This window comes from Diabrotica undecimpunctata, chromosome 3 (assembly GCF_040954645.1).
Source record: "Diabrotica undecimpunctata isolate CICGRU chromosome 3, icDiaUnde3, whole genome shotgun sequence".
NCBI classification, from domain to species: domain Eukaryota; kingdom Metazoa; phylum Arthropoda; class Insecta; order Coleoptera; family Chrysomelidae; genus Diabrotica; species Diabrotica undecimpunctata.
In genome coordinates, this window is record NC_092805.1 from 83,614,496 (window position 1) to 83,629,182 (window position 14,687).

Below are 14,687 nucleotides of genomic sequence, written 5' to 3' on the forward strand. Positions count from 1 at the left end.
TATTTCCTATAATATAAATCGATGAACCAAAGATATATATTTTTTAGTTTCCTTAGGTATACCGTTTGCTATTTGAAATACAATATTACTGAAAATTTGTGATATTTTCTATTACTATCCACTGAGAGTAAATTATGCTAAAATATTTCTGTCCCTGAAGAAAATGAGGGATAAATGTTCCTGGGAGTTTGTGTTGCAAAATAACATTTGTTTAAAATTACACTTGGAATAAATTTCCTTAAATTATTTAATTATTTACTCATTATTATGAAACTTAGCATTTTTGAAAAGTAAAAGAAATAAGCTTTTGGATGATATATCACACAATCTACGTGTTTGTTAAAAAAAATACAAAATGAAAATACAGGAAACGGTGACGTCATACAAAGTTCAAAGATCCTCTAAAAAATGCAAAACACCATATTATTTTGTATCCCACAATTTCATAATTATTATAGTATTATTAATTTCAAAGATGGCTCTTTGTTACTGGACTTTTCACAACCCTGTATATATATATAGTGTTTTTAAGCTATTTTCTATTTGGAAATAAAATACTACTATAAAAAATTGATATTTTCTATTACTGAAATTTCCTTAAATTATTTAATTATTTATTCATTATTATGAAACATGAAACGTAACATTTTTAAAAAGTGAAAGAAATAATTAAAAATCTAAACAAGAACCCTTAGAGATCTATAAGAAACCAGAATAAAGAACGTAATATGTAAGAAATAAACAATAAATTACATATTACAAATTTTCAATTTTTAGATTGCCAATAAAAAAAGATGCTAGATAGTGGTGTGTTGACAAAAACTTTTTTCACGAAACTAAATTTAGAATTATTTTAATTAAAAAATATCACTCAGAAGTCAAAATATGTACCGACCTAATAAAGATTATAATTGATAGGTAACTGGATATATTCACTACACTACACAAACACACCTCTCTCTTTATTAAAAAGTACTTATTTAACGATGTTACATAAACCTAGTGTTCTACCCTATCTACTACTATATACTATAGTAATAATTATCTAAAAAGCTAAAAATAATATTCTAATAATGTCTAGTTTATATAGGTATGTAGAAAGTGACTTATTACTCTTTAGTACAAAAAACTTATGCCTTATTTATTTTAATTAGCTGATTGCGTCATTTTAATTTTATAGAGTTTACCTAGATAAAGTATATACGATATATATATATATATATATATATATATATATATATATATATATATATATTTATATATATATATATATATACGTATCTATATATGTATATATATATGTATCTATATATGTATATATATATATATATATGCATATATATATATATATATATATATATATATATATATATATATATATATATATATATATATATATATATATATATATATATAACTGTTTTGGATGGGTTGGAGTCAATAATAGGGCTATTGGTTAACTATTTTTTTATTCTCGAGCTTTCAATTGTGTTTACAATTATTATCAAGAGCTAAAAAAGACAAAATACTTACAAGGTTGAACTAAAAAGAAAAAAACAATTTTTGTTAACTTACCAAATAAAAATTAGTTTGGTAAGTAAAAATCACTGCTTACATCTTCAAAATATTTAATACAAAAATGTTTTTATCTAATAAATGTTTCTCTGAAAAATTTTTATAATTTTGAAAACATTTTTTTTTAATATAAGAATAATTGAATTTATAAATAAGTTCAAATAGCATTTGAATTCAAATTTATTTCAAAAATTCAAATGCTGTTTGAACTTATTTATAAATTCAATTATTCTTATATTAAAAAAAAAAATAAAAAAAAAATAAAAAAAAATAAAAAAAAAAAAAAAATGTTTTCAGAATTATAAAAATTTTTCAGAGAAACATTTATTAGATAAAAACATTTTTGTATTAAATATTTTGAAGATGTAAGCAGTGATTTTTACTTACCAAACTAATTTTTATTTGGTAAGTTAACAAAAATTGTTTTTTCTTTTTAGTTCAACCTTGTAAGTATTTTGTCTTTTTTAGCTCTTGATAATAATTGTAAACACAATTAAAAGCTCGAAAATAAAAAAATAGTTAACCAATAGCCCTATTATTGACTCCAACCCATCCAAAATAGTTATATATTTGTTCCAAACGAGTCACAAGTACTTCTTTTTTCTTATATATATATATATATATATATATATATATATATATATATATATATTAATTATTATCCATTATCATCATCATCAGATGTACCTAGAGCTCTTCGTGAGCCTTGCCTTCCACAAAAAATCATTTAATCTTTCCCTGTTAAGTGAATATCTTCTCCTTTTCTTGATATCCTTGATATCCAGATATCTGAGCTTAGGTCCCCTTCTTCTCCTTCCAAACGGTTTGTTTAGCATAGTCACATTTTAACTCTATTCTTTTTAAGCAATATAAGTACTGTGGCATAATTATTTTAGAAGGGTCACTTTCATTCATTCGCATCACATAGCCCAACCATCTCATACTATCCAAATAAAGTCCAAAATTCTTTTGCCTTCCCTATAGATCCCGTTCGTTAATTACGCCATGTGTAGTCTTTAACACTTCTCTTTGATATCCATGTTTCCGAATCGTAATAATTAGGAACTGGGCTTATTTTTGTTTTATAAAGTTGTCATTTTGACATAATTCTCACCTTAATTTGAGGGTCTGGCCTATAGTAGCAGCGTTTAACCACACGTATTTTCTGTATTTTTTTGGACATTGTTTTTGCAGTCAATCAGTGATAAGTAGCAGAACTCTTCTTCCGCTTCGATAGTTTAATGTTTATCTGAGTTTTTTCTGTTGCACTCTTGATGTTGCCCGCGTGTATTTAGTTTTCTGTGTGTAAAACCATAACCGATATTTTTGCGGCATTTTTAATACGTGATAAGGCTTTAACTGCCTTATCTCGGATTATTCTAATTATCACGTTATTATCAACATATATAATTATTTGCAGACTTCTGGTGTATATTGTATCGTTTATTCTTTAGTCCAGTGGGATTTGCTTTATTTTTGGCAGGTTCTGATGGTTTATCATAATATAGTTCTATCTAAAAAATTACTTGACTTCCGGGAAACGAAATGGAAGGTACTTTGTATGAGTAAGGTAAGTTATAGGCAAGATCACTCTATATATATATATATATATATATATATATATATATATATATATATATATATATATATATATATATATTACAGATTTACTATAATATTGCAATATTTATACTATATTATTGCAATAAATCGTTTGATAACGTTCATCGTAATTATCTCGTACAACTACTTAGACATAAATATACAAACAAGAATATTAACTCATCTCTATTTTAATAAACTGCCAATCTCAGAGATGGAAAAAACTTACTGAGGAAATAGAGATAAAGAAAGGTATGATAAGATTGCATATTTTTCTCATTATTATTTATTTATATTCGAATAACATTTGGGGAAAAAAACGATTGGAATAAAAGTGAACGGCCCATATACCAATAATATTACGAGTACATAGATATACCGATGATACTATACTTATGGGAATTTATAAGACTAGATACTAGTGGGGAAAGTGGACTGACATTTTTAACGTGGCTGAGACGCAATTTCAGACAATCGCAAAACACAACAAACAGACACTTTAAATATGAGGGGTACCAGCAAAACAGACAAAATAGGGATGAAAATGGGACAAGCTAGAGCGATATTCCATAAAATGAGAAAAGTACTATGCAGTAGTGACCTTTGTTTACATATGAAAATAAGAATATTACGATCATAGACTTTGACATTACAAAATAAGTATATCCAAAATAACCCAACGCAATTAAATGTAAAGGATATAGAATAATCAGTTGATCAGCTTGATGAACCATGTTTTAAAAGTCTTCTTGCGAGTGATACATGATCGTATTAAAAAAAAAAAACTAGACAATATAATAACGGGAAACCCATTGGGATTTAGAAAAGGCTTTGGCACCACAAAGGCATTATTTACTATACAAACACTTATAGAACAGTATCGAGGTGTCAACTGTAACGTATTCATACGTCTAGTTGACTTTAAGAAAGCATTAGACAAAATACAATACAAAAGGCTTGCAAACATATTATGGAACACAGAAATAGATGATCAGCACATGATAATCATTACTATACCGGTACCACAAAGACATAATATGAGTAGACCAACAAAAATCTAAACAGATACATATAAGAAATACAACAATGGAGTACAATAAGGATGTATACTCTTCCCTCTACTCTTTAATATATAGTCAGAAGAGATGTTTAAAAAGGCACTAGAAGCCACCAACGAAGGCATATCAATTAACGGAACACTAGTGAATAATCTTGGATATGCAGAGCTGACACAGAGAAAACAAAAAGAATGTTAAAAACAGCAAAGATGAAATAGAAAAATTGATGATAAAACGTTATGGGGCAGAGCTAGAAGTACAGACATAAGACATAGATGCTAAGTGGAGAACATCAAGGACTGAATAAGAAACAGGAAAGTGGGTAGAATGGAACTGGGTAGAATGTAACTATCGTATAAGCCGAATAACAACAAATAGAGTAGTAAAGACGGCAAGAGACAGTCCCCAATAGGAAAACCAGGAAAACGATGGAACGACAACTTACTGGAGGCACATGAAAAATAGACAGATTCATGTCTACAAAAAAGGAAGAAGAAGAAAAAGAACAATCTTCTATCAGTTTTATTTAATACAGAAACATACAAAGTGTTCGAGACCTCGTAAAGTAGTAATGCCATGAGACATTTAAATCAGACAGAAAAATATGTGGCTAAACATTTGTGGCAAAGAAGAACAATAGATATATCACTACAAAGCACTTTTTCAAAACACCTATTTAGACGACAATAGCAAAATTGAACGATTTTATAAAATAAGAAGGAATGAACTACAAAACGCACTTGAAAATATGAAAAAACAGAAAAGATAAAGAGATAGAACGGGTAAATACAGAATTAATTAAATATGCTGGCACTTTCTAGCTGCTTTTGAATCTTCCACCTTCTTAATATGCCCTGGCAAAGATACGAAATTTCAGACCCATGAATAACACTAGAAGTCATATCTTTATTCAAAAAGGGTAACGTGAGCAACATACCGCAGAAATTATAGAAGCACTCGTTTAGTATATGTTGCAGCATAACAAATCTACGCAAAATCCTAAACCAAAGACTGAAGGTTATAGACCGAAGTAAAAACACAAAAAAAAACAAAATGGATCTCCAAAAGGGCCTTTGTGTAGTAATATTATGTATTTATAACTATTAAACATCCCATCGAGAAACACAGTTCATTTAACCTGAAAACCCAAATAGCTTTCATTGATTTCGAAAAAGCTTTTGGCCGAGTCGACCGAAATAAGATTTGGAAAATAATGGATAACAAAGGCTACCCCCCACATCTTACAAAATAAAAAAAAATGTTCAATACTGGTGAGAAAAAGAAATCTACTAAGAAGTGAGACAGGCCTTTCCCTTCCGGTTTTAAAGAATACGGTGACGACGTACTCAAAAACTGCAAAGCAGTAAAATATCACAACATACTGACCTAAGCGCCCTTCTATTTGCAGACGACAATAAACGTATAGGAAATAAATGACAAACTACAACTAACCAAACATCAATTAAACCAAATGTGTATGCAAATTTTACGCAGTACGCGGTACAAGAAACAGAACATTACATAAAACAACACATCTAAAAACCATAAAGGATACAAAAATTTAATTTTGTTTAACTGATTACAAAAACATATTCCCAGGATAGAAAACGAAAGACTACCCAAAAATACTTAATTACAACCCAAAAAATAAGAGAGGACCTCGAAAAAGATTATCATAATATCCTTGTGAATACAGCAGAGACAAATTTTTATTTCTTTCATCTCTCTATTGAACTCCATTCTGTAATTTTGTTTCTCTAGCGTCTTGGTCCACTGTTTTGATATGTCCGTAGCAGGCTAGTTTTTTTTCCTCTATACATTCGATAAAATAATAGTTCATTTCCATACTTTCTTAATAATCTGCGTTATTTATCCTACCCATTATTGTTAGTCTACAACTCCTTCGTATCTCACTTGTGGTGTCTTTATTTTACCTTTTTTTTTTATTTATTCTACACTTTTCTGGTCCTTGGTCAGTTGTCTTCTGACCTTATTTTTTAATTAATTAATTAATTATAAATTAACAAGCTTATCCGCAGTAAACAATAATATAACTACACAATTTTTAATATAATCATAGTTGATAATGAAAAAAAAAGCTTTGTTTGTTCATTTAGGTGACCTGCTTAGGAAATAATGCCACAAAGGAAAGATTAATAACATGAGGTGATTTTAATGTTTTTGTGTAGGTAAACTAAAAAAGGACATAAAGCAACAAATGAACCAAAATGATGCTGGATTTCCTTTTTACTAAGTAAAATCCGATGAAGATGAAGATGAAGAAGAAGAAGTTTATTCTTAAAAAAATAATTTTGTTAAAGTTTTCACCAAGTGAGTTAGCACTTTTTGCAACACAAAAGTAGAAAAATAATTCTTAAATATATTGATTTCTGACAAATAAAGAAATATAAGAACTACCAGGTAATAATGTGACTGTAGACAATATTAAATGGAGGATGTTAAACGATCAGAAACGAAGTACGAAAAGCAGTCCTAGTACAATTTAAAGAATTATGACTCAGATAGTTAAAGATTGAAATAAATTGGAAAAACCTCAAGACAGAAATTTTATGAATTTCACAATGATTATACAAATTCACAAAATGCCAGTCACTTTATGATAATGTATTCGTAACATACGTAAATCTTGAAGTGGAATCAAAGAGGATCTCCTTGTTTATGTTTTAGTTGAAAATTTTTAAAAATATCCATAAATTCTCTTAAATAAAGAAATTAAATAGGTATTTACCTTTTAAAATTTGAATATTACTTTTGCACACACAACTTTCAACTGTTTCAGAAAGAAAAGGTCATGTCATAATTTACTGTTCGTAATTTGAATTTCAAATAACAGAGACGACCTTTTCAAATTAATGCAATAAATCAAACACTACGAATACATTTTTTTAGTAGTTACAATCGTTTGTGGGTAATTTTTATATTTTAACTGTTTAAATATATAATATCTTTTTAATATAGCGTATATTAAACTTTTTTATTTCCTCATATACATTCATAGATTTATAGAGAGACTAGAAAAATATTTATTTTTTACTTAGGTTTGTACCGTCAAACTAGGACATATCGTATGTGCTAAAATTAAATTTGACCATTTTTTATTTACATTTCACCCTACAGGGACCTTTCTTCTTACCGCTTGCTTGCATTGATAACTGATAAAGAATAGCTTTTGTAATTATTCTTGTTATTAGTACAATTATTGATACTAAAATAACTTTATAAAAACATAGTTAAATCAAAAATTAACTACGTATACAGTTAAAATTTTTTAAAATTCAGCAAAAAATGTCCCCGATCTTTGTTTATTTATTTCAAAAATACAAAACCTAAAAATAAAATAATTTTTTTTAAAACAAGAGTATTTTCCATATTACACTTGTAATATGTCAGAATATTAATTGCACAACACAACAATTAATAAGGAATAACTTAAAATATCTATACACTTAATTCATTTTCTCCCCATTTCGTATTTTCTGCGTTACTATCATCATTGAATTCAATAATAACTTTATTTCCACCATTAATGTGGAAATGCCAAATCTTCTTATAGTATTCTTTAACGTTGATCCCTTTGGCGATTCTTTTCTGCCAGCCTTCTTTGGTAATATTAGATACTTCTCAATTAACTTCTTATCAAAAGGAAGTATATTTGCACGCCTTATACTCATACCTCTAAATTATTATTACCAAATACCTCAGGAACAAGCGGGGTTTGTAAAGGGTAAAAGGTACACGGAAACAAATCATGAACCTAATACAACTCATTAAAAAGTCTACAAAATTTTAAATACCTACGATTATAATGCTTCGTTGACTACCAAAAGGCATTTGATTGTGTAAGCTGGATAAATCTGTGGTCCACTTTAATAGAAATGGGCACACCATTGCACCTGGTGACATAAAAAATCTGTACCAGTCCAATATAGCAACAGTACGGCTAGATCAGAAGTTCCCAAACCAATTTAAGACCGAGAGAGATTTCGACAAGGATGCGTGTTATCACCTGACTTATTCAACATTTATGGAGAACATGCCATGAGGATGGCTTTAGATGGATGGCCGGTGGAGTAACAGTGGCTGGTAGGAAAATCTCCAATTTAAGATTTGCTGATGACACTACACTTATAGCAGCAAATGAGCAAGAAATGTTTAATCCCCTACGAAGAGTTGAGTACGAAAGCAATAAAGTTAGTCTGAAAAATCAATAAAGCTAAGATAAAAATAATGTTGGTCGACAAATTCCACACTATTCAACTGACTAACATGTTACAGGAATACCAGATATTGGACAGTTTTGTCTATCTCGGGTCTAGAACAACTAACGATGGTAACTGTGAAGCAGAAGTTCGGAGACGTATTGGTTGGCAAAAAATGCGATGAGTCGCCTAACTAAAGTTTGGAAAGACAGATATATCTCTCAAAATATCAAGATAAAACTGGCAAATGTTCTTGTATTCTTAATATTTCTATAAGGGGCAGAGACTTGGACTCTTTGCGAACGCGAGCGTCAATTGATGCCTTTGAGATGTGGTGCTAAAGAAAAATGCTGCGCATACTTTGGACAGCTCATAGGACAAACGTTTTCATTCTAAACTAACTCGAGAATAAAAAAAAAGGCTTTCCACAATATGCCTGCAACGTATTCTGCAATTTTTCGGTCACGTTAGGAATATTGGAATAAATCGCGATCCTCAGTAATGGGTAAACGACAACAGAGAGAGACCCTTATATTTGATTTTCATTGTCCCCAAATCAACTCTATAGGATTGAAAACACAAAAATAGGGGGAAGTCTCAATATAATCCTATATGCTTTTAGGCAATACTCTCAAGGGATATATTTTGTTAAAATACTTTGTGTGTAGAACTTGAATAATTTGTTCTTTTTTATATAAACATCTTTGAAATAAATATAATTTTCCATTAAAAAGCTTTGAAGTTAAGTTTTCTTTGAAGATCGTTTCTTGCGATGAAAGGGTTCATTTTTAGCTATTTTTTATACAGTTAAATGTGGAATCACTGTTAAATCAGAAGTTACTTGTACCAACAGTTTTTCATCGAAACCGAATTTATTATGTAGATTTTTGTACACATTGATACATACTTGCTGTCTTTTAGCATTTAAATGCACTTTAATCTTCTTTACGAATACTTTTTTCAGGAATTACATTTACACCACCACTAGCACATTCTACAAAATCAATATTGCTATCGTGCGCAATATTTTAAACCACATTGTCCCTCAGACGCCACATCACTATTTAAAATAATTAAATTACAGCAAACAACATTTTCTACTGTAACGTTTCAATCAACCAATTGAAGATGACACCAAGCTCCGCTTGATACTTGTCCCCCGTACTATATTATTCCAAAGCAACCTCACTAAATTATAAATATTTTTTAGTAGCCGTTCCATCCTATATAAGCCGACACAAATTTTTATTCGCTCTCTTTTCAATCATATCAATACAATAATTCTACAATGAACCTTGAGTCACACAAATTGGTTAGTGTCTTAGCCGTATACACGTACATCAGTATCTTTAAAGATAAAGATAAAGAAAAAGTATCTTTTTCTCAGTTTTGGCCTCAGTTTTTTACTTTTTTTCTTTTGCATGGCAGATTCTTTCTTAAAATAAAGCTGAAAACATTTTAACTTTTATGTTTTTTATATGTACCTATATTACCTTATTTTCTTTAATATCTGATTAATAAAATCTTTTCCTATAAATTTATTTTTATTAATGCCACGCTGTGATCAGAGAATTTGCTGAGATCGTTTTTCTCTGAATACTCAGCTTTATTTCTGATCGGGTTTTCTTTTGGGAGAAAACTGATCTTTGTATGAATTTTCTAGCCACTACCGTGGGGAGCAAGCAATAGCCAACCACACTACCTTGGGAAGCAAACAACAGCCAACCAAACTACCTTGGGGAAACAATCAGCAACCACCCATACTATCTTAAATCCACTGATGCATCAGAATATAATTTGAAACTCATTACCAACATGAGGACAAAAATGATTGCTATAATCTAGACTAGACCAACAACCCCCCTTAGCCCAACCAACAACCACCGACAGCGGCTAACTTTCACAAAGATAGGCACCCTTCCTGGAGAAGGGTTCCTACTTATTTATACTTTATTATTTTATACCGGCAACCGGCAGAATCTTTGAGTCTCAGTTTAAAAATTTATTTTTGTTACACATTTATAATAATATGAATTCTATTTATTATTATTTAATAAATATATATACCTTTACTATGTCTTCGTCAGTTTTTTTTAGTTTCTGTAGGTTGAAGCATGTTCATAATTTCTTTAAATTATTCCCTTTAATAAACTATTTTCACGCCGCCCATGCCTGCATACCTTCGTTTTGTTACGCCTTTTTTTAACAAAGAAATAACTTCGCCAAATGTTTCTTCTTCTTTTTATCTTGTTTTGGTACATAAAAATCTTTCCTAATAACAAAGGAAAAAGGACCTATTGTGAAATCTCCGAGCTACCTTCTCAGAAAATCAGAAGAGTTGTTTTTCGTAGAAACTTTACTTTCTATTGGTAAACGCTACAAAAATAAACCCCAGTAGCCCGGATATTTAATGTCAATTTCGCGTGGCATCCTTCAGCCAATATCCCCTCCCTATTTTCAACCTTCGCTTGTCTAAGCCCTTCTAAATTCACAATCCGATATTCATTTTCAAGTTGGTTCCTGTGGCAAGCGGTCTTATCTTCGACAATCGGCGGTAAGTGGATTTTCAATTCACCCTTATTTATCTTTGCACAGTGTGTCTTATATTGATTATTTTCTCTTTTGTCAAACAGACGTCTTCCAACTGAAGTCACTTCTGTTTGCCGTTCCTATTTTATACCAATTCAGATTGTATACCGATTCCTATTATACACCGTCCATCCGTGTACAATTTTCAAGCATTCACCGCAAAGTTAGTTCACCTGATCATCAGTCATCTTTATGTTACCTCAACCACCTGTAGTACCCCGGTACCGGTAGCTGCCTCTTTTCGTCGGCCTAACAGACAATCTAAGGGATTACGTTAGGAAGACTGCAATTTATTGTGGTCGTGTCGTCCCAACTACCTGTTGTGGTGGACCGAAGTCAAGTGCCTTATTGAGGGCGTCATACCATTATTTGAATACACCTGTGAGTATAAGTTTTATTGACTAAACTGTGGTAACGAAATCTTTAGCAGTTGATTTATGACTCCAGTTCAGTGTACCTTCTTATTTATGGAGTTTTGGTTTGACTGAGTAATATAGTAAAAATACAGGATAATATATACGTATAATTAACGGACCATTTATTTTATATATGTAGATATAATTATAATGTTCCTTGCCTTTTTTTTAATTCTTGAGGATACTAAATTATTTATAACTATTTTTTTGAGATATTTTTTTGTTTGTAATTAATAATCAGTTACGCACTAATCATGCTATTTAATCAACTGTTTAATAAAATTTAATATGGTACATTTACTTTAACAAATATACCTAAATATAGTTTTGTTAAAGAACTATTTGCTTTTTATTTCTTTTATATTTTTTTATACAATTTGGATTTATATTTTTGTGTTTCTCTTCCAGGCATTTTTTATTGAATTATATTATTATATTTATTTGTTTGATCGTATATTTTAAGTATATGTGTCGAAATATTAGGAGTGTACCGCATAATTCCGATACTTTTCTCTTTCACGGTTTACTTTATCCTCGCGTGAGTTCTCTAGCTGTACCTTACCTTTCTCGTCGTCCTTTTTTATGTGCCTTAAGGTTTCCCTGTTCCTCTAAAAATAGGGTGGTGCCCAAATAACTTTTCTTCTCTTATCTCTTATCTTCTCTTCTAACTTCTTGTCTTTGTGTCGTAAGTACTTCTTTATTTGATCCGTGATATTTGAGCTGTAACAAGAACCCCGACCAAGATACCTCTACCAGACTGAAGCCCGAGCCTAGTACCGTTCTTTGTGTAACCTTCAATCGATCATCCAGAGGGTACACAGAAAAGAATGGCGCCCAATGTGGTAGCTAACAGCAAGAAAATATCGTCCAATGTGGTAGCTAAATGGTAAAAAATAGCACCGCAACGCAGTCTTCAAATATAAGTATCTTCTCTTCTCTCGACTATTTTTTATCTAAACGAGTTTAAAAATGGATTCTTCTGTTATCTCTTATCTCAAGGTAAATCAGATCGATTACGAACTGAAAATCAGAGGTATTAAGTCAAATAGAACTCTTTCCGAAAAAAAATCTATCCTTAAGAAAGCCCTTCAGAAAGCCACTCCGATTATCGATCTAACGGAAAATCCCCTTATCTTCGAAGATGAATCAAGCCAGATCGAAACTATCTTTTCCGAAGTCGAAAATCTTATTTCTGAATTTGAAGGAAACCCTAGTGATTCTGTCTACAAAAGAACAAAGGTCCATTTATTGCATCTTTCCCTAAGACTACAACGTCTAACCCCAGATCCACAGAAACCTGTGGAATCGAATTTTAAAGACGAAGCTATCTCTACCTGCCTTCTGTTAGAAGCAAACCTAGATGATAAAATAATCACTACCGACTCGAATCCCGCATATATACCTTTAACTTCACAAGCTCCTATGCCAGCCATTAACCCTATCGTCCATGTTAATACTCCTGTCAATGTAGGTGATTGGAATATTAAATTTTCCGGTGATCCTAAGCATCTATTTAGTGTCTTGGAAAAAATTCAAAATCTTGCTGAATCGCGTGATATTCCCGATGCGATACTTTTCCGATCTGCCGTGGAATTTTTCTCAGGTAACGCAGCTAAATGGTTTAGCAGCGTTAAATCTAAACTTACCTCTTGGCCACAACTGGTCGAATTACTTAAATTCACATTCCTTCCGCATGGCTATGAAGACGAACTGTGGGATCAGATCAAAAGCCATAAGCAAAGAAAAAATGAACCTTTCGTTCTGTATCAAGCAGACATACTTAATTTAATAAAGAGATTACCGAGACAGCCCTCCGAAAAAACCAAAATCTCTTATATTCGTTCAAATCTCCTACCGGAATATTCTACTATGATAGCCACTAGTACGGTGGATACCGTAGACCAATTATCTTCTCTCATTAATACCGTCGAAATAAATGCTGCCTCAGTTTTCAAACGTGACTCTCCTTCTATTTCTAGCGTAGAAAACCAAAGGGATGCCCAGAGAAACCCTCCGAGACATTTTGAGTCTAGAAACAATTTTTCTAGTAATACCTTTCCAACGAACCGTTCTTCAGGCAAGAATTACGTACCTCCCTTAACTTCTAAGCCAAACTCTTCCACTGCGTGTTGGAATTGCCAAGGCAAAGGACACAGTCACCGTGAATGTCGTCGTCCGAGGAAAATATTTTGTTATCGATGTGGAAAATCTCAAGTTACCTTCCCACAATGTACAAATTGTAATCCTCCAAAAAACTAACGTACGGAATAAATACTATCGGCTATTCTATTCCCAGACATCCCAAAAAGTCCGATATCTCCCGATCCTCCAGTTATTCTTCAAATAGAATTCAGAATAATTTACCTCGAGATTACCGTTCTCCTACATCTCACCGAAGTACCTTTAACTCCCGTCAGCGAAAACAATGGAATAAGAACCGAGACTTTTCGCATAGAAACTCCTACCGCGTGACCGAAAATGAGTGGAAAAATTACCTTACGGAAGTTAGAAACTTCTATCGTCTTCCTTCTCATAATAAAGTCTGTCCCCTTGTGATCTCTAAAAAGACTGATAAAAGACCCTATATATCTGTAAATATCTACAATCAAGATTTTACTGTACTATTGGATACCGGTTGTTCCATTACGTGTGCCGGACAACAAGGTCTCGCTTTTCTTAATCAAAATAAAATTCCAATAAATAAATCCGTTAACTCGACAGTTTCTCTAGCAGACGGTTCCAATAAAAAAGTAACTGGTCTCATAGATTTACCTATTCTTGCCGATAATGTCTTTAGAGTAATTCAATGCCTTGTAGTGCCTTCTTTACCGTGTTCTTTTATCCTTGGAAGTAATTTTGCTGAACAATTTTGTCTCTCTATTGATTTTAATACCAACCAATGGAATACTAAGTCCGACAAACCAAATCATCCTTTTTCTATGGCCAATCCAGAAGCTATCTTCCCGCATCTTTGTTCGTTAGAATCTCTTAGTCCAGCCGACCGTACCTTAGCGAACAAAATTATTAATAACTTTAACGAAGTTAGTAGCGCTGAAGGTATAGGCCGCACAAATAAAATTCAAATGACAATAGATACCGGCGACTCAAAACCATTCAAGCGACGTCCTTTCCCTATGTCTCCATATATGTCGAATATCTTAAATAAAGAACTAGATTCAATGCTCCAGCTAGGTGTGATAGAACCTAGTTGTAGTTCTTGGTGTTCA

At 31.4% G+C, this 14,687-nt stretch overlaps 1 protein-coding gene across 7 annotated transcripts in view; it reads right to left on the bottom strand.

The window, feature by feature from the left end:
* The window catches only part of LOC140436979 (retinaldehyde-binding protein 1-like), a 124,486-nt gene that overhangs the window by 85,505 nt on the left and 24,294 nt on the right, over positions 1–14,687 (bottom strand). The window contains exon 1 of one of the 7 annotated variants that reach the window (XM_072526170.1): positions 6,985–7,074. The exons of 3 other annotated variants lie outside the window; for them this stretch is intronic. The gene's annotated coding sequence lies outside the window, so the exon portion shown is untranslated. Of the gene's footprint in view, positions 1–895; positions 1,016–6,984; positions 7,075–14,687 lie in introns of those variants that run through there. 3 more of the 7 variants (XM_072526175.1, XM_072526178.1, XM_072526172.1) reach the window with 3 other exon arrangements.